This window comes from Pinus tabuliformis, chromosome 7, assembly GCF_031772625.1.
Source record: "Pinus tabuliformis cultivar Carrire ecotype Pingquan chromosome 7, CPIR1, whole genome shotgun sequence".
NCBI lineage: Eukaryota > Viridiplantae > Streptophyta > Pinopsida > Pinales > Pinaceae > Pinus > Pinus tabuliformis.
Window position 1 is genome coordinate 1,858,353,588 of NC_142293.1, and position 18,463 is coordinate 1,858,372,050.

General features: G+C 38.1%; 1 pseudogene; it reads right to left on the minus strand.

Moving 5' to 3' along the window:
* Positions 1-2,379: 2,379 nt before the first annotated feature.
* On the minus strand, positions 2,380-4,164 carry LOC149255849 (putative carotenoid cleavage dioxygenase 4, chloroplastic pseudogene; annotated as a pseudogene).
* Between the last annotated feature and the right edge of the window lie 14,299 nt (positions 4,165-18,463).

Genomic DNA, 18,463 nt, shown 5'->3' on the forward strand with positions numbered 1-18,463 from the left:
AGATGGTGGTCCATAACTTTTAGTAACACCGATGTGTTCCTTGCCTGTAAATAGAATACTAATGGCAAAGCTAAGTTGTATCGGTGTGGAGTAATGAGCAATAAAGAAAGATATGAAATTGAAAATGACACGTGAGATCTTTGGTGAAGATGTATAGGGTCGTATTAAATAAACATTGACCTGACACATATCTCATTCATGAATGGCAGAAAATCATAATGACATATATAATAGATCTCATTCATGACAAATTGAATAATGACATATAATAGCAACATACACTAAGCACAATCACTGATAAACAAGAATTACTCTACCTTAAACTCTTTAGATACCATATATTGAGAATGGAGTGAGTAATTAGTTTTAAAAAATAACTAGTAAAGTTAATCACCATAAATAATCATAACAAGTAACTAGTTTATGAACAAATGTAAATTATTGTGAATTTCTAAGTGAACATATAGTTTATAAACCAATGTAAATTACTATACTTTCTTAGGTTGTAGAAGGTCTAAATTTTCTTTTCAAGTAGATTCTCTACTTTAATAAAATTGGTTAAAAAAAGAGAAAGTGTTACCATTTTTGTGACTTAAACATAGATTCTCTACTTTAATACAATTGGTTAAGAAAAAGAAAGTGTTACCATTTTTGTGTCTTAAACATCTTTTTATTTTTGAAATTTTACATTTATAAACATGGTTGTAATATTATATAATATATTATAAGATATTTATAATAATAATATTTTTAACACAAAATTATATATATTAATATTATTTTTTAATAGATTTGTAATAATATTTAGCATAAATCAATAATATGACAAAATATTTAGATACAAAAATATTATATATGCATACATGTTAACCACCAAAATTATTTGTTGCAAAATATATTTTAAAATTTAAAATTTATATAACAGATTAATTAATAAACCAAATATAACTTCAAAACACTTTAAATTTTTTTCTCAAACTATATTTGAAGTATTAAATAAACTTCAAAACACTTTGAATTTTTTCCTCAAACTATATTTGAAGTATTAATTAAACTTCAAAACACTTTGATTTTTTTTTTTCAAACTATATTTGAAGTATTGAATTATTTGAAGTATTAATTAAAATTCAAAACACTTTAATATATTTTAAAATTTAAAATTTAAATAACTAATTAATTAATAAACCAAATATAACTTCAAAACACTTTAAATTTTTCCCTCAAACTATATTTGAAGTATTAATTAAACTTCAAAAGACTTTAAATTTTTCCCTCAAACTATATTTGAAGTATTAATTAAACTTCAAAACACATCCCTATGGGAGGGATCTCGAGTGGAACAAAAAATTCCCATGTAGAGATTCCTCTCTGCAAGCGAATGTATGGTGACTTCAAGATTGGTAAAATTTTTGAAAACATTACCAATTTTGAAAACATCATTTCTCAATGTAAAATAAATTATAAATACATTTTTCCACTCATCATTCCATGAAAACTTGGGAAAACTTTCTATCAAGATAACTTCAAACACAGCTGCAAATTTTGGCCAAAGTTATAAGAGTTGGGTTCCAAAATACAGTAATTTGTTTCCAAATATTTACAGAGAGCATTAGAAATTGTTCTCAAACCAAATATTTTACAGAAAGTATTAGATATTGAAATATTCATGGTATCTAGAGACTAAAGCATAGAGTGAAACTATCAAAATATATAAAAACAAAAATTAGCACAGAGTGAAACTATCAAAATATATAAAAACAATAGAAGAATCAAAACACATCCCTATGGGAGGGATCTCGAGTGGAACAAGAAATTCCCATGTAGAGATTCCTCTTTGCAAGTGAATGTATGGTGACTTCAAGATTGGTAAAATTTTTGAAAACATTACTAATTTTGAAAACATCATTTCTCAACGTAAAATAAATTATAAATACATTTTTCCACTTATCATTCCATGAAAACTTGGGAAAATTTTCAATCAAGATAACTTCAAACATAGCTGCAAATTTTGGCCAAATTTATAAAAGTTGGGTTCCAAAATACAGTAATTTGTTTCCAAATATTTACAGAGAGCATTAGAAATTGTTCTCAAACCAAATATTTTACAGAGAGTATTAAATATTGAAACATTCCTGGTATCTAGAGACTAAAGCATAAAGTGAAAGTATCAAAATATACAAAGACAAAAGTTAGCACAGAGTGACACTATCAAAATATATAAAAACAATAGAAGAATCAAAACACATGGCTATGGGAGGGATCTCGAGTGGAACAAAAAATTCCTAAAACTGGACAGAATAGTCCTAAAACTTGACGATAATAGTCCATGCCAGCTTGTACCAATAAATGTCATTTGTATTTCTGAAACACACCTCGGAGTTAGATTTGGTTTGCCAAGTCAGCATCGCTAACGAAGAGGCCATGAAAGCCGTACGGAACTCTGGCAGGGAGCTCAACGGAGGCCACGATTTCAAGGGTCGGAGATTGCGCGTCCATCACCAGAAAACTGGAAATCCCGGTGCTTTCGTTATGGGTAAAAGCCACGATGTACCCGTCGTCCTCCTCGGCATTTGGATCCGAACTCCGGGGCACGAAGAACGGCTCACTGCCGAAGCAACCTTCGCCATACGACCTCGACGCAACCACGCACTCCATGGCAGCCATCGCCTCCACCATATCAAAGTCGAGTTTAACGACCCCGCAGAGTTTAGGCAACGGTGCTCCTATCGACATGTATGCATACCTGTTCTTCTTGGCAACGAACCGGGGATTGATGACGCCCAACTCCAAACATTTTGAAGACAATGGCTTTCTGGATACAATCCCGTTTCTCAAATTTATGCGGACCTTCTCTACTGTGGAATGGACCACATGGGTTCTCTCCACAACGTGCTCCACCGGGTGCAAATTGGCGGCAATCAACACGATCTCGTCGCCCTCGTCCCACGCGTTGAGCGAATGGACGAAATTGAAGCCGGGGACTTCGAACCATTTCATCGCGGCCTCGTCCGTTGCGTAGCGCGGGAGAACGCCGAGCCGCGGGACCTTAGCGGGGTCGCAGCCCATGGGAGAGCCGCTGCCGACAATCATGTTCATGGGGTCCACCACGATCTGGGTATCGGGAAATATGGCATACTGCTTTGTTATCGCAAAATCGTGAATAAACGACGGCTGCACCATCGACAGGATTCCGACGTCGGGTTCTTTTTCTCCCGCAGGCGACACTCTGAAATAATTGAGAAACGGAGGAATGAAACGCCAACGGAAAGCGAAAAGCTCTCGCGTCTCGGGGTCAATCTTGGGATGTGCTGTCATGGCCAGGGAGAGTTTCCCGTCGAAGTCATACCGGCCGACAGTGACGATGTCGCCGGATTCCGTGACCTTCATCGCGTACGGCAGATCTGATTCCTCGAGCGCCATCAGTGTGCCATTGAAATACAGGAGACTGGTATTTGCCAATCCCGCGCCGTTGAAGGGATTAAAGAGGCCGAGAGCCACTCTGGCGATGAACAGGACTACCCTGGCCAATCCGGCGCCGAGGCTATAGAAACCGGAAAAGAAGTTGGGCACCACCCGGCGTCCCGCCGTCTCTTCCTGCACGAATTTGTGCGTGCGGACGAAACGGCTGCAGAACGTTACTCGGCCGTCTTTGATCCTGACGGCGTGAAGCATTCCGTCGCCCTCGAAAAGATGGTGGCAGCCTCTGGGGACGTATCTCGGATTCGGCCCATTGCGGATATAAACACCGTCGACGCAGGCAGGAAGAGTGCCCTGTATCTTGTCGCACGCCACTGGTGCAGTCTCTTGTACTGGAGCGAAGTTTCCAGCCAACACAAATCTTGGATCCACGGAAGGCCTCAGCGGATTATCATTAAACTTATTTATTAGATCATCCACAGCATTGCATAAAACCGCCGCCAAAGCAGAAAAAATGCCATTAAGAGGATATTCTGAGGGAAATGTAGCAGTGGGCGTGGGCGTGGATTTCAGATCATTACTTTGAGATCCGGTGCCACTGATAGCGGGTTTGTTCTTAGGAGCCGGGAGCTTTTCTTCGGTTTTCACAGAGAATACAACTATAGGGTGAGAATGGCGAGTATGCGAGTATGATCTTGTCGGAATGTTAAATACAGAAGACAAATTTATGGAGCAATTAGCTGCCATGGACACAGCGGAGTAGGAGATACTGCAGGTCTTCATTGTGAACCGACTCTATTTCCTTCCAGCGGAGAACCCTATGTGATACTTCGTTCTCAATTTGTATGGTAGATTTTGGAAATATTTTCCAATTTATTAAAATTTATTGATTGATTTTTTTGATGGTATAATTCCAGATATTCCAAAATCTGGCACCCATTCTAACTATTCCAAAATCTGCAAATCTACATCCAACTCTAAAATATTCTAAAAGCTGAAATAGTTCAAGTTAAAATATGGTGATGTTCAAGTTAAAATATTTCAAGTGAGAGATACATATGGTGATGTTCACCATCGACCATTTGGTTTACAGAAAGATACATGTTTGCAGAGCACGTGGAAATGGAGGGGAAATCTTAAGCGTGGGAAATTATTGTTTTTTATTTTAAAATTTTGCACGTGGAAATGGATGGCAAAATCTTAAGCGTGGGAAATTATTGTTTTTTATCCTGACATTTTTCAATTTAAATCCTGTCCAATCCAATTCTTATGGTTTATCTGTAACTAGTGGGCTGAGTAGCAGCATTATTCTTATCAACTTTTTCTGTGTATGTAATTCGATGAATAGGTAATCCTTATCAATCAATTCAGTTAAAATTATTATAAAATTATTATAAAATTTGCAATTCAATTTCATTTCATTTATTTATATAGTTAATCTTATTTTAAACTTAAAAAAAAAAAAAAAAATTATACATTTAATTTTAAATTTATTAAGTGTTTAGAGATCAAATCTCTTTACATTAGATTTCATATTTCTATATATAGATTTATTTATTTTTTAGATTTATGTTAATTCTTAATAAATTTCACATCTCAATATATAAAAATATTTTTAATTTTATTTTTGCTCTTACTTATGGAACAAAATACACTTCAATAGAATGACGTCCCTTTTCCTCCTAATGGTCCAGTTATAACATAGCTCTATAACTTACTAGTAGTTAGGTTTGACTCATTCAGCTTTTAACTAGAGTTACAAAACTGACTCTTCTAGAGTCGTTTTCATCATGATCACATGGCTACCCCATTTTTCAAGAATAATGGGGCTTAATGTGTCATCCTCTAAAATTATGGTGGTAAAAAAAAAGAAAGTTAACTTACGAGTTGCATAATTTTTGTTTATGGACTCTCGTCGAGGCAATCCTTGTGTCGTTGGAAAGGTTTGTATTTGTAGAACAACATAAAAGGGTGTATGTTGAAGGAACAAATTTATACCCCAAAAAATGTTGGTTGATGCCTCAAAGTATTGCTAAGAGGTTTCAAACCTCAATTTGCCAAACTGGGTCATGCCACCTTTAAAAATGGTCCTATGAGTCAATCCCTCCACTTTCTTGACTCTAAAATCATCAAGATGGATGAAAAACAATGTAATGATCTAATCTAGATCATACCTCCCAATTTTTGGAGGATTTTGGTCCCCAAAAACTTCTACTAAAAGAGGTTAGAAAAAAATTCCTACACCTTCTCTCAAGTGTCTAATTTAGCTTTGCCTAGAAGCTGTCCTTTCAACCCAATATGCCAAAGGTTTCCCCTATCTTGTAATTTTGGACCTCTTCTACGAAAGTCTATTCTCTGTCAACTCTACATGAGCATCTCGGGCTAAATCCTCTATAGAAGATAGGACATGTTCATCTTCTTGATTTAACATGAAAAGCTCATAGAGTTTCAAATTCTCTATGTTCACCACTAAGTGAATGTGCATGGAAGGGGGTTTACTGATTCTATAGGCATTATCTCCCACCTTTTCCAATATCTCAAAGGGACCATATACCAGAGCTTTAATTTTCTTACCAAGGCCTTGTATCCTCTCCTTGTTCAATTATAACCATACTGTATCTCCCATGACTTCATGCCTGGAATTATATTTTTCCCATGACTTCTGTAGTGTTTCTTATATATGTATATGGATCTTTTTGATCTTCTCAGCAAGTTTCCAGCCCTCAAGGCATTCCCTGTAAGATCCCCTCTCACTCCTCCTTTCTATCCATATGTCATATCCAAAGGTGAAGGTGGCAGACAACCTAAACAAGTTTCAAATGGGGACTTACTAGTAGAAGTGTGGATTGTTCTATTATAAGAGTGTTGTGTATATACCATAATTTCATCCCAGGGCTTCAGATACATCTGATTCTAACCCCTAAAAATTTATACCAATGTCTTGTTGACTACTTCTGTATCCCCATTTGTCTGCGGATGGAATGCTCTTTAACTTTCTATTCATCTTCTCCCACAATGTAGTCCAAAATACATTTAGAAATCTTGTGTCCTTATCTGAAAATTGCTTCCCAGTATCCCAAAGTGCACCCAAACCTATTCAATAAATACGTTCATTGTTTATTTTCCTTCTTGATTATTGGTAAACCTCCCAAAAAGTCCATGGAAATGCTTACCCAAGGATGAGTGGGTATAGCCAAGGGATGATATAGACTCTAATTCTTGTTACTAGGCTTGTTGGTAAAACAATGTACACATCTTCTTATGAACCTAGCTACATGTTCTTGCATCTTAGGCCAATACACATAGATCTACAAGTTGGCCATTGTCTTCCCTATACCAAAGTGTCCCGCAACATTTGAGGTGTGAGCCTCTCTAAGCAGTTGCAATCACTCACCTTTAAAAACACATAACTTATTCAACTTGTAGAGTAACTCATCCTAGAGGTCGTAGTCAATTGTTTTGTTGCCATCATGCACATGTATTTGGCTCTACAACTATTGAAACGCCTCCTTAAAGTCCCCATCCTATGAATATGCCTCTTTATAATAATCATGGTTGATTGGATTCATGTGCATAAAATTTCCCAAAGTTGTGATATTTGATGTGGGTGGCCTTGAAATCATGCTGACCAACTTGTTTGTGTTGCCCCTCTTATACAATGCTATTTTTTTTTTTTTTTTAAAACCTCATCCACTTGTAACACTTGGTTTTTTTAGCTTGCTTAGGGCATGCGGAAAATGTGGGGGCTAGTGATCTATGTGGATTATTGTCTCCTTTCCCATCAGATAATGTTTTCACTTCCTTACATCTTGCACTAGGGCATGGGGCTCCTTGTCATAGGTAAGGTAGTTAAAAATTTCCCAATGAAATACTTCATAATCGTAGCATATAGAAATTTCTCCCTACATCAAGATCACTCCCATAGTATGCCTCCTCGCATCTATCTCCACTTTGAAGATATGTTGCAAACTCGTTAATGATAGAACTAGTGCTTGACTAACCAATATTTTGCATGCACTTATTTATTCAAAACACACTTATCCACCAAGTGAAGATTAACATAACTATAATTAGCTCCAGGGTCAATAAAAATAGAAACAACTTGAGCACAAAGTTTAACATCCATCTCAATAATAGATGCTTGGTGATCTACTGATGCAGGAGCATCCAACACTCCTAGTCAAAAAGAGGAATCCAAAGCGAAGAAGGAGGAGGATGTGGACTAGGGAGCAAAACAAGGACAAATCTATTTTAAAACAGAGAAAAAGATGGAATGGATAAGTCTCTCGAAGACTTGTTATTAAATGTAATCTTCCATGTGTGCATTATGGAGTGGTTTGTTAGAGAAGTCATCGGATCCTTCATAGTGATCCGAACCAATATTCCTATAACGATGAACCAATGTTTCCATATGTGTGTGTGTGATGAACCTGCGCGTTCAAATGAGGAGAAAGAATGATATAGATAGAAATGGTGAAATCAGAGATAGATGCAATGTAGTCAAGAGGAGAACCTGTGCTGAGGATGAAATGCCTTAGAATTGTAACTATGCTATGGTTAATTGATATGTGTTTTTTGGGTTTTCTGCGTGTCTGTGTAGTATGTTCCCTTTCAATTCTGTTATGTATATATGTGCCAAGGGCTTAAATCCCAAATTGAGAATGCATTGATCGACCATCGATCATGGTAGGATCAATGGCGATCCAATGGAATATTGTTATATGTGGAATCGTTTGTGAACGCAGGTGGCAAAGAAACTAGTTTTAAAGCACAGATTCCATCCAAAAGGTGAGATCAAACCAAGCAAGAAAAATGAGGAGATGAAGTCTCGACAGGCCAGGGCCGTTGGATCTTATAGATCAACGGCTAGGATTTTATCACATCGGCAGAGCCCTTACGGTGTTATCGGACCTGACCATCATCGCAGAGCGATTAGCAATAAAGCGATGGACCCTAGATCGTCGGATCAAGAGTCCAGATCGATGGGCCGAATGCGATTAGTGATCACATGTCGGAGAGGTAAAAGAGCAGTGGAGGGGCAATGGCCGATACGCCGATGAGCGATGTGGCGATGTCGCCGATAGACCAATCGGCGATCGGGTAGTCAGAGTTTTGGAGAAGGCAGAGAACGGTGCAGTGGAAAGCGATAAGAGCGGACCCGCTGATATTTATAGAGGCGGGTTTATAAATTTTGATATCCAGGTTATGTGTTCAGGGTGTGTTTCCTGTGTATCCCGTGAAAACCTACATATCTTGATATTAACGTTAATGAATGATTCCTGGTTTTTTTTTTTTATATAGAAGCTTTTGCTAGTATAAAGGCTCCATTATATTAAATGGTCCATTATTTTAAAGACTTAAAGCCTTATGAATGCTTCCAATAAGGGTTTGTGGGCCATAACCCACAGGCCTCGGGATCAATTTCTTTAAGGAAAAGGGATTTTGGTTAACCCCCAAAATTTCTCTTCCCATCATTTGGTATCAGAGCAGGGAAAGTTTTCCTGTGAGAAGGAAGAAGGAGTGCAAGCAGAAGGAGAGGAGGTATAGTTGATAAAGCTGGAGAGTTATGGTCTTATTGTCGCACAAAAAACGACAGCCGAAGGTGAGAAGATTGCAGCAAACCTAGAGCATGGAGTGCTCATATGGTTCCAGAGGAGAGAACCTGAAGGGTGCCAAAAGACAGAGTGAGGAGAGCTTGGTGAGGTATCATGTAGCAGACATAGACTATTACTATAGAGGTTTGGTTGCAGCTCACAGAAGACCATGAAGGCAGTTCCACTGAAGAAGTGAAGTGGGTAGAATAGCTAAGGACAAGGGGAAGCATATGACCAAGAGGTCATAAATTTTTGTGCCTCGGGAGTCTGATGCAGGAGCATCCAGCACTCCTAGTCAAAAGGAGGAATCCAAAGCGAAGAAGGAGGAGGACGTGGACCAGGGAGAAAAACAGGGACAAATCTGTTTTAAAGTAGAGAAAAAGATGGAATGTATAAGTCTCTCGAAGACTTGTTATTAAATGCAATCTTCCATGTGTGCATTATGGAGTGGTTTGTTAGAGAATTGATCGGATCCTTCATAGTGATCCGAACCAATATTCCTAAAACGATGAACCAATGTTTCCATATATACATGTGTGTGATGAACCTGCGCGTTCAATAGGAGGAGATAGAGTGATATAGATTGAAATGGTGAAATCAGAGATAGATGCAATGTAGTCGAGAGGAGAACCCGTGCTAAGGCTGAAATGCCTTAGAATTGTAACTATGCTATGGTTAATTGATATGTGTTTTGTGGGCTTTCTACGTGTTTGTGTAGTATGTTCCCTTTCAATTTTGTTATGTATATATGTGCCAAGGGCTTAAATCCCAAATTGAGAATGCGTTGATCGACCATCGATCATGGTAGGATCAATGACAATCCAATGGAATATTGTTATATGTGGAATCATTTGTGAACGCAGGTGGCAGAGAAAATGGTTTTAAAGCATATATTCCATCCAAACGGCAAGATCAAACCAAGCAAGAATAGTGAAGAGATGAAGCCTCGAAAAACCAGGGTCATTGGATCTTATAGATCAATTTCTAAGATTGTATCGCATCAGCGGAGCCCTTAGGGTGTTATCGGACCAGACCATCATCATAGAGCGATCAACAATAAAGCGATGGACCCTGGATCGTCAGATTGAGAGTTCAGATTGACGGTCCAGATGCGATCAACGATCGCATGTCGGAGAGGTCAAAGAGTAGTGGAGGAGCGATGTCCGATACACCGATGGGTGATGTGGCGATGTCGTTGATAGACCAATTGGCGATTGGGTAGTTGGAGTTTCGGAGAAGGCGGAGATCGGTGCAGCGGAAATCGATAAGAGCAGACCCGTCGATATTTATAGAGGTGGTTTTATAAATTTTGATATTCGGGTTATGTGTTTGGGGTGTGTTTCCCGTGTATCCCATGAAAACCTATATATCCCGATATTAACGTTAATGAATGATTCCCATTTTTTTTTATATAGAAGATTCCGATAGTATAAAGGCTCCAATATGTTAAATGGTCCATGATTTTAAAGGCTTAAAGCCTTATGAACGCTTTCAATAAGGGTTTGTGGGCCATAACCCACAGGCCTTAGGATCAATTTCTTTAAGGAAAAGGGATTTTGGTTAACCCCCAAAATTTCTCTTCCCATCATCTACCTACCTATTATCCAATACTGCATAGATCCATGGAATACTCTGTCCAACATCTTCGACTGTCTGTGCCTTGTGAGCACTATAGATATGTGGTGTGACACCGTGATGTTGTGGACAATATCTCCTATGATGCTCTCCACCACAATTCCAACACTGTAAAGGCTTCCAACCTGCACCCTCGTTCTGCACCTCAGACCAAAATCCCATCCTCTATCAGATGCATTGAACTTCTTATATGGTGTCACATTCTCTTTGTTACTTGTATCTTCAGGTCTTGTTTGCTTCTTGTCTCATTTTCCTTGTTACATTTCCAGTTTGGCTTTATCTCAGATCTGCACTTTGATTTCTCAAAACAATGATTTAGCTTCCGGATGGCCTCCTTTAATGATCTAGGATCATTAAACTCAATCTTGTCCTTGAACGCTACTGACAATCCACTGATGGATCGCTGGATCTTGGCCTTCTCCTCCTTGAGGTAAGACACATATCTTAATAACTCCAAGAATCTACAAGTGTACTCCTCGTTAGTCATAGATCCCATCTTCAACTCATAAAACTCTTTTGCCTCGTCATAGTAGCTCTCCAATGAATACTTCTTCCTGAACAATCTCTAGAGCTCACTCCAATTCAACTCCTCTTCATGAATACCTCTGACATTCTTTACATCTTCCCATCAGATATCTACTTTACCTTTAAGACTGAATGTCGCTATCCTGGCCTTCATGTTTGCTGAGTAATCAAGCAACCTAAAGAACTTATTTATCCCAAGCAACCATGCTTCAAAATCCTATGACTTCTTAATTTCCCCATCAAATGTAGGTGGCTTTTATTTCTTGAACTCATCCAAAAAATATCCCCCGTCACTCCTCCTGTAAGGATGATAATGATGATGACTATGATACCTGTATGAACCAAAACTAGAGTAAAGTCCATGTCCATTACCTCATCTATCAGGTGTATCCAAGAATCTTCCATCTCTGACCATGTCATCTCTATCCAACTTGTGTCCACCATGTCACCTGCTACCATATGCTCCATTTGTCCTATCCTCCTATCCATGACTGATTCTAAGAGGTCCCTGTCTCTGCAAGTCTGACGAGCTTTGAAGAATAGTTGCATTGAATTTTGCTTATTTCTCATGTGCCCTAGAAAATCTCTCTTGTGATTGAATTATTTGGTCATTATCTTCTTTGAAAATCCTTATTTCACCTTCAAACTTCTCAAAGTGTCTTCTATGTCAGGAGAATATCCCTCACCATGTGGCTCATCTGATCTATAGGGAGAATCTCATGAGTTGTAGTCTACCATATTGCTAGTCATCTTTGATCTTCTCTTCCTGCAAGGTATATCATGTCAGCCAAACAAAATCATAAACAAACCAACGTACCTTAGTTTATTTTCAGGGGAGGATATCTCATCTGCAAGACCAACCAGATTAATGCAATACATATATAAACTGAGGATATCTCACGTCAACATTTAATCATCATTTCAACCATTATCCAGTCATCAATGCATGACCATACCAACCACATACCATGACCTCATGCACGAAAACTATCACCATGTCAATGTACTCATAACAACACATAAACACTGACATGCATCACCAATGCACAACCGACATGCACTCAAGATGGCCACACCCAACAACAACACCATCAAATTTTACATCGCAACATAAATGCAACCATGCCCAACACCATGCATTCAACACAAGCACATATACCACAAGCATGAAGAACACATACACAATTGATATGTATGTATTCTCAGCACACACCGGGCATCCAATCCAAGAGGTGAACCATGCTTTGATACCACTCTGTAACACCCTCCTCCGACATTTACCCAATTTAACCGATTTTTTGGGGTAAACATGTGATGAGAGGCTACTATGATGCGATTAAAATCCCCATGTAAAGTTAAAGAAGTGGAACCGATAATATATATATATATATATATATATATATATATATATATATATATATATATATATATATATATATATTCTAACCTTCCACACATGCTACAAAACCTTCAGTAGCCAAACAACCCTTCCAAGTGACCAACCCCTGAGGCAACTTGTTTTTTCACTGCCCTAGAGCCTCAGTTTCCCCCATGACAAGGCATGCATGCGACTGAGACCCTCCAGTTTCTCCCACAACAAGGCATCCATGTGATTGTGGCATTTTTCAAGTAGTTCTGTGCCATCAACCCCAGATTCTGTGCCACTTTTTAGGGCCAAGACTCAGGCCACTGCCCATAACTTCATGAAAGCTTTAGAAATGATAAATAACATTGAAACAAGAATACGATTGCAAACATTTTCTCAATGACTTGATTGGAGCCCTACTAGCCATGACAGGCATTTCGCCAAACATATCACAAATATGCAATCTACAGGTCATAACAACAGATATGTGAATATGGGTCTCATACTTATTTGAGATTCGTAATTATTGATGCCTTATCACAATAGCTGCATTATCGTCTATTAGGTCATATATTCATTGATCATTCATTTACTAATCAAAACGTGATGAGAGTCATACATCAAGACTGTCGTAAAACATCCTCATAACCAACATATATATTCAACAAAAATAACAAAGATATAACAACCATAAGAACCACATATGAAAAAGTATATTTAGCCATCAAATACATGAGGAAAGAATCTCTTATTAACATATGCAAAATGCAACCAGGTCTGGGATTTCTATGTATCACCAGACCATAGAGTGGTTGAACCAAATATTTCTTTCATTCAATCATCCATGTGCCATATTCGAAGCCTGAATGTGGGATCTCATGGAAAAAAAAAAAAACAAACAAACCAAAGCTTCCAGAGGCTAAACCACCTCAACCCTCAACTAGTGATTCCACCCCACAGTCGGACATCATTAACCATCACCAGATTGGTCTCTACCAAAGTTTTCCAAGGTTCTAAAGTATTTGTTCCAACCATGGATACTAGGACTAGTAACTCAACCCATAGTTGTTGCCGGGCTTCCAGGACTAATAACTCAACCCACCAAGGGATTCCAAAGTGTTTGTCCAACCAAGACTTCCAGGACTAGTAACTCAACCCAAGCTGTTATAGGGCTTCCAGATCATTTGTCCAACCAAAGCTTCCAGGAACTAATAACTCAACCCACAACCGTAAGGAACATGTGAACCAACAAAAAAACAAAAGGAAAGACACACACAACACCATGGCTATCAAGGAAATGGCAAGGCTAGGAAAATCCACCATCAATCTAGGAAATCCTCCATGCCAATGATAGATCATAACCGAAAAACCACATGCATGTGTCATGCATTCCAAAACTAACAAGGAAATCATACATGCAACTCGGTACTTGCAAGCAAAACCCACGGTAGTTTTTGATCCAGATGTCCTGTTGCGCTTTCCTGCTATTCATTTTCCTTCTTGCTCCAAATCCAAGGTATGCCACACTCCTCCAAGAGTGATCCAGGTGGATATTGGTGGCCACCCGCTAATTCCACTTGGAGCCCTACCATTGCTTCTTTCAGTTTTTCAGTTTCCTTAATTATAGCATAGTTTACTATTTTTAGCAGTTTTTCGGGTCTTAAACTTCTGGAGCCGTTTTGAGGCCCTAAACGACGTTTTTTGGGAAATCTACCGACGGCGATTTTTCTATTAAAAAATCGTCTTTTTCATCGTAGTCCTCGGAGATATCTTTCCAATGGGCTATCATGCGCGTCAAACGGAGATAATATGACCAATTCGCGACCCCGGGAAGTTGGCTGTCCAACTCACCCCAATGGGGCCCACAAACTCTTGGTGTTACATCTCCTCGGGTTAGGGTTTTGGTTGTTTAGCATGAAATTCCCTCAAGATAATCTTCTTAAGCTCACTTCCATCTGGAACATAGATCCGGTCCTAAAACTTGACCAAGCCATCTACTGTGAGATGATAGTCCCCATTCCAATCAGCCAAACCAAATCATAAACAAACCAACGTACCTTAGTTTATTTTCAGGGGAGGATATCTCATCTGCAAGACCAACCAGATTAATGCAATACATATATAAACTGAGGATATCTCACGTCAAAATTTAATCATCATTTCAACCATTATCCAGTCATCAATGCATGACCATACCAACCACATACCATGACCTCATGCACGAAAACTATCACCATGTCAATGTACTCATAACAACACATAAACACTGACATGCATCACCAATGCACAACCGGCATGCACTCAAGATGGCCACACCCAACAACGACACCATCAAATTTTACATCGCAACATAAATTCAACCATGCCCAACACCATGCATTCAACACAAGCACATATACCACAAGCATGAAGAACACATACACAACTGATATGTATGCATTCTCAGCACACACCGGGCATCCAATCCAAGAGGTGAACCATGCTTTGATACCACTCTGTAACACCCTCCTCCCATATTTACCCAAGTTAACCGATTTTTTGGGGTAAACATGTGACGAGAGGCTACTATGATGCGATTAAAATCCCCATGTAAAGTTAAAGAGGTAGAACCGATAAAAAATATATATTCTGACCTTCCACACATGCTACAAAACCTTCAGTAGCCAAACAACCCTTCCAGGTGACCAACCCCTAAGGCAACTTGTTTTTTCACTGCCCTAGAGCCTCAGTTTCCCCCATGACAAGGCATGCATGCCACTGAGACCCTCCAGTTTCTCCCACAACAAGGCATCCATGTGATTGTGGCATTTTTCAAGTAGTTTTGTGCCATCAACCCCAGATTCTGTGCCACTTTTTAGGGCCAAGACTCAGGCCACTGCCCATAACTTCATGAAAGCTTTAGAAATGATAAATAACATTGAAACAAGAATACTATTGCAAACATTTTCTCAATGACTTGATGGGAGCCCTACTAGCCATGACAGGCATTTCGTCAAACATATCACAAATATGCAATCTACAGGTCATAACAACCGATATGTGAATATGGGTCTCATACTTATTTGAGATTCGTAATTATTGATGCCTTATCACAATAGCTACATTATCGTCTATTAGGTCATATATTCATTGATCATTCATTTACTAATCAAAACGTGATGAGAGTCATACATCAAGACTGTCGTAAAACATCCTCATAACCAACATATATATTCAACAAAAATAACAAAGATATAACAACCATAAGAACCGCATATGAACAAGTATATTTAGCCATCAAATACATGAGGAAAGAATCTCTTATTAACATATGCAAAATGCAACCAGGTCTGGGATTTCTACGTATCACCCGACCATAGATTGGTTGAACCAAATATTTCTTTCATTCAATCATCCATGTGCCATATTCGAAGCCTGAATGTGGGATCTCATGGAAAAAAAAAAAAAAAAAACAAACAAACCAAAGCTTCCAGAGGCCAAACCACCTCAACCCTCAACTAGTGATTCCATCTCACGGTCGGACATCATTAACCATCACCAGATTGGTCTCTACCAAAGTTGTCCAAGGTTCTAAAGTGTTTGTTCCAACCATGGATACTAGGACTAGTAACTCAACCCATAGTTGTTGTCGGGCTTCCAGAGTGTTTGTACAACTAGGGCTTCCAGGACTAATAACTCAACCCACCAAGGGATTCCAAAGTGTTTGTCCATCCAAGACTTCCAGGACTAGTAACTCAACCCAAGCTGTTACAGGGCTTCCAGATCATTTGTCCAACCAAAGCTTCCAGGAACTAATAACTCAACCCACAACCGTAAGGAACATGTGAACCAACAAAAAAACAAAAGGAAAGACACACACAACACCATGACTATCCAGGAAATGGCAAGGCTAGGAAAATCCACCATCAATCCAGGAAATCCTCCATGCCAATGATAGCTCATAACCAAAAAACCACATGCATGTGTCATGCATTCCAAAACTAGCAAGGAAATCATACATGCAACTCGGTACTTGCAAGAAAAACCCACGGTAGTTTTTGATCCAGATGTCTTGTTGCACTTTCCTGCTATTCATTTTCCTTCTTGCTCCAAATCCCAGGTATGCCACACTCCTCCAAGAGTGATCCAGGTGGATATTGGTGGCCACCTGCTAATTCCACTTGGAGCCCTACCAGTGCTTCTTTCAGTTTTTCAGTTTCCTTAATTATAGCATAGTTTACTATTTTTAGCAGTTTTTCGGGTCTTAAACTTGTGGAGCCGTTTTGAGGCCCTAAACGACGTTTTTTTGGAAATCTACAGCCAGTGATTTTTCTGTTAAAAAATCGTCTTTTTCATCGTAGTTCTCGGAGAGATCTTTCCAATGGGCTATCATGCGCGTCAAACGGAGATAATATGACCAATTCGCGACCCCAGGAAGTTGGCTGTCCAACTCACCCCAACGGGGCCCACAATCTCTTGGTGTTACATCTCCTCGGGTTAGGGTTTTGGTTGTTTAGGGTTTTCTCTTATTGTTCAATAATAAAAAGGCACTTGAGCCTCATTGTAGGACAGTTCAAAGGCATGTAGCCACCACATCTCTGCTCAGAGATAAGCTACCATCGCCCTAGTTGGTTTATTTCTATTGCTGTTTGTAAGCATATTTCAGTATTTTACATTAATGACATGAAGTATTATTTCCGTTGCATATCTGTGTTTATGGTTATCTCTGTAATTTGTTGCGTTCCTATTTAAGTTTGGATCAAAGAGTGCTCCAAGAAAACTCTAAGTGTCCAAGAGTATGGGAGAAAGAGTATAATAGAGAGCTCCAAGCTAAAACTGATAAAAAGCTACAAATTGATCCTCATAATCCTTTTTATTAATGAGGCCTCTAATTTCTTCAATTTCCATTATTTTCTTTCATTGTCCTCCTCACATGCAACCTGTGACCTTTCACCTCCCTTTTCTCCTAATTTCCATTATTTTTATAAATAAAATTCCAATTAATGCCACTTTGTATTTCCAAATCCTTTGCCATTTCTTTTGCCAATTTCCATAGCCATTAATTAATCACAAGTGAGACCCATCACTATGTTTTTTCCCAACATTCAGCTTGGAATACGTGCCTCATGACCATGGTTATTACTTTTCCTTTATTAACTTTATTACATGGATTTTTGACCAAGGTTGTTACATGCAAGCACGTAAAGGAAACACCAATTTTTTTCTATGTGGTTGTTCCATTCTACCCAACACCAAATTTTGCTCATTATGGAAACATCAAGTTTCTTTTCATCTTATCTACTATGCCCTTTGTTTCCTTTGTTGCTTGATTTGAGTTTGGATCCACTTGAGCCTAAGCATCCTTGTGCACTACAACACTTCCTTTAATGACCATACTTTACTACAGACTTGCACAACTCTACCCTTGATATCAAAGACATTGCAATTGACATCAATCACAACATATATACAACACTTATGGCACACTTATTTGGGTTTCAACTACATGATAAATTGAATATTGTAAAAGGGAAATTTTTATCATGTAATGAATACAAACCAATAAAATTATAATTAATTTTAGTCTTTATATATTAAATGAAAATAAAGAGAATTGGTTCTTCAATCTTATTTATAATCTTCATCATTACTATATAATACTAAAAATATAATGCTAATTCAAAGACCAATATTTAGTAATCATAATATTTATAAATTGTTAAAGAGAAAACCCTTCTTTTTAAAGGTCATAAACTTCTTGGTTTAGATGATAAAAAGATACCAACTATTTCAATATAAAACCAAAAATACGTATAAAGGAACTATATGTTCATAATCATACAAGTCTAAATCACATAATATCTACAAAATCATTCTATATATTTCATTTATTTTTCGACATAATTATTTTAGCATAATCATGGCATCTCAATATTAAAAGCTATAG